Genomic DNA, 12,500 nt, shown 5'->3' on the forward strand with positions numbered 1-12,500 from the left:
CAGGAAACACGGGGCCAACCTGCCCGAGATGCGGTCAGAGCGACAAAACAGTTCTGCACGCACTCGTGCAGTGTCCAACCATTTCCGACCTGTGGGCTTATGTCGAACGACTGCTCTCACGTGTGGGACGAGTCGGTTTATCAGCTGAGTCTATCGTCAATATCGTCACGCCTCCTTCATTCAAACGAGAAGAAAGGGCTATTTTCATCATACTTGTGGCTATGGCGAAAGAATATATCTGGTGGACGCGTCTGAAAGGATTAGAGACACACACTTTCCTCTCTGGTCAATCTCTCATCAACTTCTTCAAGTATCACTTGAAAAAGAAAGTGAAAGTAGAGAGGCAAGTTTTGTCTAGCGAATGTTTAAAAAAAAGATGGGTGAATGTAGCAAGGATGGCACGTATGAATGACGAAGCCACCTTGAGCATAATCCTATGAACCCAGAAAATTTTAAAACAGAGTTACTTGCAAATAAATGTGTTAACATGTGACATTATTGACCGAGGTTACTGTGGTCTTTTCCGTAGGCTTTTCTTTCCACAGATAAACCTTATCTGTTTCCCCCTTGACACTTTACATCATGATATTTCTGTGATACACGATCTCTATTGATAATTTTTTTCTCTCTTTTTACGATCCCTTTTGATCGAAAACCTACCCACCTTTTTCTTTTTTTTTTCCTCCCCAAAAAGAAAAGCTCTACTTTGTAATTTGTCCCCACTGTGTTCAGCCCTGTGTGGCTAATAAAGAAACATATCTATCTATCTATCCATCTATCTATCTATCTATCTATCTATCTATCTATCTATCTATCTATCTATCTATCTATCTATCTATCTATCTATCTATCTATCTATCTATCTATCTATCTATCTATCTATCTTCTTTGTTTCTGTCATTAGATTACGGCCATGCTGAAGAAGTTTAATCGAACGAATCGGCCATAGGTACTATTTTTTAAAGCCTGGTGCTTATTCCGTCGGTCTCTTTTGCCAAACTGCTAGTTTACGGAAACGTATTTGGACGGTGGGGGTTATTATTCCGGCATGTCATGGTCTTAGTGCATAAAATTGTTTATCTTGTGTATTGATGTTACAAGTGAATGTGGGTAGGTATAAAGGGTGTTGGCCTGTATGTTTCGGTCTAGGGGTTCCTTGTTCTGTAAGCATTTTGATTAACACGTGTTTGTGAGCTATACGTTTATAAATACTTCTTCAATTCTGCTTCGAGTGTGGGTATTTTAAAATATATTATAACAAACAGGAATTAACTTGTAAAGTAAAGAATCTGACCAGCTAAAACATGCCACTTCTTACATTCATTTGAGATTATATAAAGCCAAGATTAACTTCAATACATCGCAGTCCGACGATGACTTAACTGGCTGACGCTTCGAAGTTACTGTCAATAATTTTCTTGTTTAAGAATAACAAATAAATATATTTATGTATGTATATGTACACTCATTTATAGATGTGTGCATGTATGTACATGTTTGTGTGTATGAGTGCCAATGTGCATATGTGAATGTCTGTCGTTTCTTACTATTGAATCATGCTTGAATTACTTTCTCACTCAAAATTAGAGATGTTTAACTAACCCTACATTTAAATCCAGTGTCCGTGAACAATTGATTTATGGAAAGCATCACTTCACAATAGGGTTTTGTGTGTGAAACGAAATGTGCACAAATATATATGTTACTATTCAGCTTTATTTCAAAATTTCCTACCGATAGAGAAAAAGTCAGTTTCTGACCTAGATCCATGGCTCCTTCATTGAAATCTCAACAACATCAACAGGTTACTTTTGTTTAAGTATATGTGAAGATCTGTATATTTTGTTTTATGCATGTCTTCTCATGCATATACTTGCATATCTAGACATGCACATTTATACTTAAATGATAAAATTCTGGAAAGCTTTACTGATTTTTACAGTTTTAGTGATGAATTGGATCTGTAGTCTTTGAATCAGTTTTCTCTTTTATGGTTTTGAGAATCCTACTTTCTCAAAATTGGTATTTAGGTAGTATGTTACATATCCCAGTTCCCCAATAATTACAGGTATAAACCTGAACTTGTAATCTGTATAGTGTATCTGCAGATTTCTCAATAGTTCAGCGAATGTATTCTCTTTTTCACTGATCTTCAGCTTCATGTTAACATCCGCTAGTTTCTCTTCTCTATCCCAAATCATTATACGTATGTATGTATGTATGTATGTATGTATGTATGTATGTATGTATGTATGTATGTATGTATGTATGTATGTATGTATGTATGTATGTATGCATGCATAAGTGTTTATACTTGTGTGTTTTTCTGTATTTGCGAACTTAAAACAGTTAGAGTGCTGGTTTTTAGTGTTATATATGTATATATGAATGCATATATGTCTATATATGTGTGTATACATACATAGACATACATACACATAGGCACGGACACGTGTATATATATATATATTAGGGAGTATGGCTCCAAACTTACAGGAAAAAATTAGAGATAAAACCCACCTAATAGTGGTTTTATCTCTAATTCATATTTTATATATATATATGTATATTTATATATACGATTGGATATGTATATTTGTATATATATATATATATATATATTTATATATATATATATATTATATATATATATATATATATATATATATATTTATATATATATATATATGTATGTATATATATATATATTATTATTATTATTATTATTATTATTATTATTATTATTATTATTATTATTATTATTATATTATTATTAATAAAGTGGCGAGCTGGCAGTATCATTAGTGCTCTGGACGAAATGTTTAGCAGTATTTCGCCCGTTGCTACGTTTTGATCTCAAATTCCGCCGAGGTCGAGTTTACCTTTCATCCTTTCGAGCTCGATAAAAGAAGTACCAGTTGAACACTTTGGTCAATTTAATTGACTCACCCCTCCCCCATAATTACTGCCCTTGTGGCAAAATTTGAAACCATTATTAAAAGAAATCATCATCACAGTTGAATGGTACTTGTGTTGGATTTAATAATGCAAAAAAAATAGATAAAGAAATAAAATAAAAATAAAATAACAGCTTTGGTAAGCTCTTAATAAGAAGGTGTGGGGTGTACACCAAAGTATATTTCTCCTCCTATTTTTATTAGGTAATCGTGAGATTATTATGTTCGTGTTCCTGGTCTGTATCTGGCATCTAGTTTTCGCCCCCGAGGTTATCAATCATACGTGTGCAATTGCGTTTAGTGTTAGGTTGGGGTATATGCTCGATATAGTATTTGCTATGGAATAGAAGATTGGGAAGGGTGTTCCTTTCATTCTTCCTCCTGTGATCAATACGCATGTAACAACTCAACCCTCATGCTTGATTATATAAGTATCATAACCTGACCTGACACTAGTTGTTTGTCTGTTTACACGTGTATTCTATTACACATGTACCAACTCCATTGAAACACTGCCTATAGCCAATCGTCAATTGGGCTGTTATAACATCCTGTTGTAGCTGCAGGCTAAGTTGGAGTTTTAGGCAGCAAGTCAACATGAGCACTAATTGTATGTACCAATAATCTTGCGTCATAAGACATATCACCAGAATTTCGTGTGTGTGTGTGTGTGTGTGTGTAAACACGTACACGCACACATAATGTATAAATATATACACATACATACATGTATATATATATGGCTCATCATTTTATACATACATATATACATACGTACGTACGTACGTATGTATGTATGTATGTATGTATGTATGCATGCATGCATGCATGCATGTATGTATGTATGTATGCATGCATGCATGTATGTATGTATGTATGTATGTATGTATGTATGTATGTATGTATGTATGTATGCATGCATGTATGTAGTGTATGTATGTATTGTATGTATGTATGTATGTATGTATGCATGCATGTATGTATGTGTATGTATGTATGTATTATGTATGTATGTATGTATATGTATGCATGCATGCATGCATGTATGATGTATGTATGTATGTATGTATGTATGTATGTATGCATGCATGTATGTATGTAGTATGTATGTATGTATGCATGCATACATGCATGCATGCATGTATGTAGTATGTATGTATGTATGTATGTATATGTATTATGTATGTATGATGCATGCATGCATGCATGCATGCATGTATGTATGTATGTATGTATGTATGTATGTATGTATGTATGTATGTATGTATGCATGCATGCATGCATGCATGTAAGAGAATTCCAAGGCGAGCTGATGCAAACACAATTGGGTTGCATACATACACACATATATACATAATTATATATTACTCTTTTATTTGTTTCAGTCATTTGACTGCGGCCATGCTGGAGCACCGCCTTTAGTCGAGCAAATCGAGCCCAGAACTTATTCTTTGTAAGCCTAGTGTTTATTCTATCGGTCTCTCCCGCTCTCTCTATATATATGGTGGTTGTCTACTCCTTATGCAGAGTTTGACCACCTCCTGAACCTACACCTTAGATCCATCATGGCATCTGATCTGATTTTTTAAACCAGATAATGTTTTGAAAAGAACTCACATAGATTGCATATTAGATTTGGACTACCAACAGCTGCTGATAAGTTCTGATCTTTGTGGATCTTAAAACGCCTTTTGAAGCCTCCGTTAGACTGGCAAACCTGGTATACATTGCATTGAAAGGTGTGCACAGACATATAGACAGAATAGTTGGCGGAAATTCATTTTCCATGGGTTCGCAAATGAGATTTGAGCCCAACAAAAGAAAATCACGGTCTGTCACAAACTGCACACAAAAAGATCATTGTGATTCACCTTCTCGACCGTAACATTCTTCTTTAAATCTCTCTTAAGTCTTGCAGTTATTATCCTGGCCTCTTCAAACGCTTTCACTCCACTCCACACCATCCAGATCGATCCGTAGCAAGGGTTTCTATGTCCTCTGGATCCATTCCAAGTGACTTCATAGTAGTTCTTACGCCGTCCTTAAACCAGTCAACAAACGGTGAAATGGCTCGTCAGAAAACTACCCTCAAAATTATAGAAGGACTGTGTTTAGATTCATATATTACTCTTTAGATAAGCTTTTTTATTCTATTCATTTCAGTTGTTCTGATTCCCCCTGTGTTGTGCATAACACGCATAGACATATGGGAAACCATTTTTCTTTAGGTATGTTACTCTGAATACACGAACATGCCCTTGTTTTATGATTTTACTCAGGTTTTTGATATTTTCGTATGAGAATGTTGCAGTTTGGGATTGTAAGGACATTAAATCTAGATCTTCATATTCTCATCTTCAGGATGATATGATGTTGGAATGTGTCTTTATCTCTTTAAAGGCAGGTGAGTCAATATTATTTTACAAAAAATGATATTACGTGTATCAAAGCATTCGTAATTTGAAAAAGACGAATATATATCTAAAATATTGATAAATTAAAAAAATAAATTATTAAGAAGCTTAAATAAATTTTTTAAAATTGATAAATAAGACAAATGCAGAAGGATTCAGAAGGATGATGCCTCTCAAATAAAAGTTAAACTAAATCAACAAATTATTGTGATAATCGTGCACATAAGAGCCCCTAAGTTTCGTCTGCTTTGGTGAAGTCACTCCAGTAGCTGTTTACAAGCAAAGAATTTGTTTCCGGACTATATCTTCAATAAATGTACCAACACATGAGATCGCTAAACTACTAGGCAACCCCACCAGACAATACATACCTTTGAGATAAATATGATGTCAACTAAAGAGTTCTTATAAATGTTAGAAAAAAAACCCAAGTCGGCAACATCTTGTAGAAGGTCTTTTTATCAACGTTGCATCCCAGTGGAAGAAATAATGCATGTAAATATCAAAAAAATAAAACCAGACACCATATATACTAATATGTATAAAATGTTATTAGTGTGTTATACAACAGAAGTTCTCTGTTGCTGTTTACAAGGTTAATTATGTAAGCAGATTGAGTAGCCTTGATTTCTTCCTTAGGACCCAATATGCGGAGCTCTGCGTGATCTCGATGGGAAGTAAAGTGGCATTAAGACATAAGTGTATGATACATACCAGTTAAGTTTAGGACATTTTTTTGTTGCAATGATCATGCTGAAAGATATCGAGTAACATTGGAAAGACTTAAAAGACAACTCTTTGCTAAAATTCAACTGGGCATGGCAAAGAATAGACCCGGAGTTTCGTCTACGTGTCGTAAGAGACGACTAAAAGAGGTTGAGGTAGGACTTGTACTCCGATCTCGTTAAAACGCTCACCAGTAACCTCCGCGGGTCGAAAGGTTGTCGCCAGGAATAGGGAATTACCAACAAGAGGTAGATGTAGCGATGCGCTGTTACAGCGCATGTCCCCATACTGCTGCTGCTGCTGCTACTACTACTACTACTACTACTACTACTACTACTACTACTACTACTACTACTACTACTACTACTACTACTACTACTTGCAATTTCTATTGCGAGCGAGAATGCTGTAAACTTCATGATACCTATATTCACTTACAACAAAGAGCAATTGCAATGCAGTACACTATATATACCACAAAGCTAGATTAGAAAAAAATAGCGGACAATACGACTATATTCTACAGAATTTAATACAAAAATAGACGATTAATGATGAAAGCACTTTTCACAGCACAGTGCTAATATAAACACGCAGACAAAGGTACACAGACGCAAACAAAAATAAATACCGAATGAGTGGCGTATAAATCTACCGATCGAAATACAAAATCTTGTGGTAATGTCAATACTAGTTACGTTGGTTTTGCTCACTTTAAAGAAGTAGCAACATACACCATTACTTCATCCAGAAAATGAAAATATGAAGGTTTAGAAACGTTGATCATGGATTTAGGAACCTTACTCTGGTATACAAACTCCAAAGCAGTCGTACGAAAATATGAAAAAAACAACAACCCAAAAACAAAAACAGAACAAGAAAAACCTCTTCATAAAAGAGACGACTGTCATATAATGACCTGGTTCTCCGTCGGTTATAGCGATGAGTGTCCCAGTTGATTCGATCAGCCGATCAGCCTGCTCGTGAAATTTACGTGCAAGTGGCTGAGCACACCACAGATACGCGTACCCTTAACATAGTTCTCAGGGAGATCCAGCGTGACACAGAATGTGAGAAGGCTGGCCCTTTGAATTACAGGCACAACTCATTTTTTACCAACTGAATGGACTGTCGCAACGATAAATAAAGTGTCTTGCTCAAGGACACAACGCACCGCCGGGAATCGAACTCGTGACATTACGATCGTGAGCCGAATACCCTAACTTCATATGTTTTCTGTCATGTATACGCGCGCGCACACACACACACAGATCCGTTTGAAAAATAGTGCTACTCTAGGGTGCGGATAGAAGCGGCCATGTGGATTAGAGAAGGAGCGGCAGCTTCTCTGACCAAGTATTAATACGTACTGCATATAATTTGTCTTTGAGAACGAAGTGCAAGAAAGATTGCAGAACTGCACCAAAAAGATTACGTGTTACCAAACTAAAAATAACCACGAAGTGCAATGTGAACTTACTGTGAATAACCTGACAGAGAAACATGTTAACCGACATAGCACAATTCGATGCTAACTGGGAGCAGCTGGATGAAGAAATTTACAAAACAGCTGCTGAACTGATTTGCCTGCCCAAGCATAAGCATGCCTGCTAGTTTTATGATAACGGTGCGAAAATACAACACCTGTTATCTGGAAAACGTACGTACCACCAAACTATTCTAAATGAAATACACGGCAAGTTTTCGTGTATTTCGGAGCTCCAATGGTCTTATTTTGCACCTTGTGAAAAATCTAAGAAAACGTTAACAGGAAAAGGTTCATCGATTTTATGAAAGCTTTCGATTGTGTAGAAGGAAAAGAGTTATGGATGCAACTAAAAAAATGTAATTGTCCGGATCCGGATGAATTTGTGAATATAGTCAGATTATTTTACAATATATGTCACGACTAAGGCGGCGAGCTGGCAGAAACGTTAGCACGCCGGGCGAAATGCTTAGCGGTATTTCGTCTGCCGCTACGTTCCGAGTTCAAATTCCGCCGAGGTCGACTTTGCCTTTCATCCTTTCGGGGTCGATAAATTAAGTACCAGTTATGCACTGGAGTTGATGTAATCGACTTAATCCCTTTGTCTGTCCTTGTTTGTCCACTCTATGTTTAGCCCCTTGTGGGTAGTAAAGAAATAGGTATTTCGTCTGTCATTACGTTCTGTGTTCAAATTCCACCGAGGTCGACTTTGTCTTTCATCCTTTCGGGGTCGATAAATTAAGTACCAGTTACGTACTGGGGTCAATGCAATCGGCTTAATCCCTTTGTCCTTATTTGTCCCCTTTATGTTTAGCCCCTTGTGGGCAATAAAGAAATAAGAAACGTTAGCGCGCCGGGCAAAATGCTTAGCGGTATTTCGTCTGTTTTTACATTCCATCTTCAAATTCCGCCAAGGTCGGCTTTGCCTTTCATCCTTTCGGGTCGATAAATTAAGCGCCAGTTGTGTACTGGGGTCGATCTCATCGACTGGCCCCCTTCCCAAAAATTTCGGGCCTTGAACCTTGAGTAGGAAAGGACATATGTCACGATTTCTGACAACTCGGCCTCTTTTCCGATTTGTCTTGGATCCTGTACACAGCTATGCTGTGTACATGCTCCAACGTTATTTGCGATATTTCTGGGTAGGATGCATGGACATATGAGGAATAAGTTGACGGGTTGGAAACATAGGAGTATTCGCGTAAATGGATGGTGGATTGTTAAACATGCATAGACGAAGATACGCGCGGGGGGAGCTGTGATATGGGTGGCATGATATGGAAAAGGGAAAAGGAAATAGGAAGATTAAAATAAGAGTAAGAATTATATCAAGTGAGGAAATTAAAGTCAATCGGCAGGCTGAGGAGATGGATACAGAGAGGAAACTGAGAGAGATGAACAGGGAAATATAGGTATACGAATATAGATATAAATACACAGATATTGATAGGTAACGAAACACATAATACATAAATATTATATATCTGGGTGTATGTGTGTGCATATGTATGTATAATTATGTACATGCTAATCACAAAAAAAAAAATTAAAAATCAGCTGAAAGCTTTGCGATTATTTGTAAAATATTATAATGAAAGAGTAACTATTTACTTATACGAGTATGCACACATACATGCATACGTACATACATACATACATACATACATACATACATACATACATACATACATACATACATACATACAATGTATATATATATATTATATATATATATATATATATATATATATATATATATATTATATTAAATTAGAGATTTACATTAATATTTACATTATAGTCGATTTGGATATAATCATATTTGATAATAGAGTTTATTATAAGTAAAATTATTATATTATATATATTATTTATATCTTAAAAATATTGATTATATTTTAGATATTTAAACCACCTGAAGAATGACTGTAACTCGAAAATTTTAAGAATTGAACAGCCATGAAACGATCGTAGTGTTATATTAATTATCTTTTTTAATAATTTGATATAAATTTAAATAATATAAATTAATTAATCTTATGTATTGGCTTATGTTTTTCATTGTATGATTTGCCTAATAGTGGTTTTATCTCCAATTTAATATAATATAATATTTTACTATAAAATTGGATTCAATCCTAAATCTGATTTTTCCCTGTAAGTTTGGATTTATTCCCTAATATTTTATTATATATATATATATATATAGGTTCCCCTTCGCCTATGAGGTCGGTTGCTGGGCGCAGGACTAGGTCCCGGGGAGGTGACTGCGGTCACCGAACGTAGACGCCCTGGTGCGCGGCCACAAAAAATACATCCAGGTCCGCCGCTGGGGTCTCTGTATATGTATATATATATATATATATATATATATATATATATATATAATATATATATATATATAATATATATATATATATTATATATATATATAATATATATATATTTGTGTATGCAAGTATGTATAATCATTACCATTTTATACACTCACATGAAATAAAATTCTCTTTACGTTAGCTGAATGACCGGTGGCAAACGATTTAATACATACATGTATACTGCACATTATGCAATGTGCCTATGGCACTGAGCGAACTTCTGAACTCATCCTGGTTTTTTGACACGATTTTTAATGTAATCCGCCGCTCCTCGAACCACAGGTTCAACATCTTTGAGCATTAGCGTTTACAAAGTGAGGTTGAAACGCACGGGATAATTTTGCCTGTCTACCATAACGATAGTAATTAACTGAATTATCAATTAAAGCATAGATCAGTGTTTTAATAATGGGCCTAAATTAGCGTTTTTATAAGAGTATGAAATTTTCAACGTTGTGTATTTTCAATTATGTATCATTAGTTGGGTTGAACACTGCATACCTTTCTTTCTTATACAGCCAAAGGGCATATTGCTGATCTATCTATCTATCTATCTATCTATCTATCTATCTATCTATCTATCTATCTATCTATCTATCTATCTATCTATCTATCTATCTATCTATCTATCTATCTATCTATCTATCTATCTATCTATCTGCCTGTCTGTGTCTTTCTGTTTATCTATCTATTTATCTATCTATCTGTCTATCTACCTATACATATATATGCAAACACACACACACACACACACACACACACACACTCATATATATGTATGTATCTATGCATGTATGTATGTATGTATGTATGTATGTATGTATGTATGTATGTATGTATGTGTTTGTGAGTGTATGTATGTATATATATGCATATATGTATATGTATGTCTCTTCTATTTTTTAATTATTATAAAAAATTGAAAGGATATACATATATATGTATGTATGCATGCGTGTATATATGTACGAGATTGAGAACGAAGGCTGAGAAAGATATATCAGATAATAGGAAAGTGCAGAGATGATGCAACGAATAAAAACAAACGAATAAGTAAAAAACAAAAAAGGTGCAAATTATTTTCAAATAATTCCTTTTTGTATACGCAAAACAAGAAACAACACAATCAGCAGCCAGGAAAAGTTCAAGTAAAATAGAAAACTTAAACAGAAAAGAGGGCGAAGTTTGAAAAGAAGGTTAGGTGTAGGAAAAAAGGGTAAAAAAGACCTAAGAATGAGAAAATAGGAAAATGTAAAAACAAATAATTAAAAGGGAGAAAGTAATTTGATGTTAATATTTAATAAACACTCGTCTGTCTTTATGTTCTGAGTTCAAATTCCGTCCAAGTCGACTTTGCCTTTCATCCTTCGATAAATAAAGTACCAGTTATGTACACGAGTCGATCTAATCGACTGGCCCCCCAGTCATAAATGTGTGTGTATGTATGTATGTATGTATGTATGTATGTATGTATGTATGTATGTATGTGTGAATGAATGTATGTATGTATGTATGTATCTATATTATATAATTATATTATATTATATTATATAATGAATGTATGCATGTTTTATCACAATTATACAATAAAGTGATATAACTATTTGCTTATCTGTCTCTTCTCAGTTCTTCCCTCCCTTCTCTGTCTTTCTTTCAGTCCTCTCTCTGCCTGTCTCTCTCTCTTCTTCTCTCTCTCTCTCTTTCTCGCTCTTTCTCTCTCTTTCTTTATGAAGTTAAACAGTTTTACTCACATATTTCTGTATTTCAGAAAGAGTGAATTCAACTCAGCCTGAATATGATGAACAGACATGGCTAGCATAGAAAAGACGAAAAGTTTATATAGGATAGGTGAGGAGATAGACGACGAAAGAGAGAGAGAGAGAGAGAGAGAGAGAGAAGGGGAGAGAGAGAGAAAGAAAGAGGGAGAAATATGAATGAACGGCAGATACTAAGAGGTGTGGTGAGAGAGAATGAAAGAAAGAGAGAGTGGGATAGGGATAGATAGAGAGGGTGAAAAGGAAGATAAATTAATCGAACTACTTAATAAAAGGACAGAAAAATAAAATGTTGTGATACTATACACATGTTTGTATATACGTTGGGCGGTTATCGTGTTGGTGATAATGGTAGTATGCTGTTGTATGTAATGTATGTATGTATGTATGTATGTATGTATGTCTGTATGTCTGTATTATGTATGTATGTATCTATATATATATCTATATATATTATTCTATATCATATATATATCTATATATTATATATATATTATATATATATATATATATAATATATATATATATATGGCGTATTGGTCGGCCCGGGCTATAGTTGAGACGCTTGTCCAACGAATAGCACGGGAGGACTGAACCATGCCTAAGGTGTATATATATATATATAATATATATATATATATATATATATATAATATTTATATATATATATATATATATATATATATATATATATATATATATAATATATACATTATATTGTAAAGGAATATATAATATGTGTGTGTATATATATTACACACAAC

At 34.4% G+C, this 12,500-nt stretch overlaps 1 protein-coding gene across 3 annotated transcripts in view; it reads right to left on the minus strand.

Annotated features, from left to right (window-relative positions):
- LOC115221644 (monocarboxylate transporter 9-like) overlaps window positions 1–12,500 on the minus strand; it is an 80,949-nt gene that overhangs the window by 40,284 nt on the left and 28,165 nt on the right. The window contains exon 1 of one of the 3 annotated variants that reach the window (XM_029791843.2): window positions 11,713–11,806. The exons of the other annotated variants lie outside the window; for them this stretch is intronic. The gene's annotated coding sequence lies outside the window, so the exon portion shown is untranslated. Of the gene's footprint in view, window positions 1–11,712; window positions 11,807–12,500 lie in introns of those variants that run through there. 3 annotated transcript variants of the gene reach the window in all.

The sequence above is a fragment of the Octopus sinensis genome, linkage group LG18, assembly GCF_006345805.1.
Source record: "Octopus sinensis linkage group LG18, ASM634580v1, whole genome shotgun sequence".
NCBI lineage: Eukaryota > Metazoa > Mollusca > Cephalopoda > Octopoda > Octopodidae > Octopus > Octopus sinensis.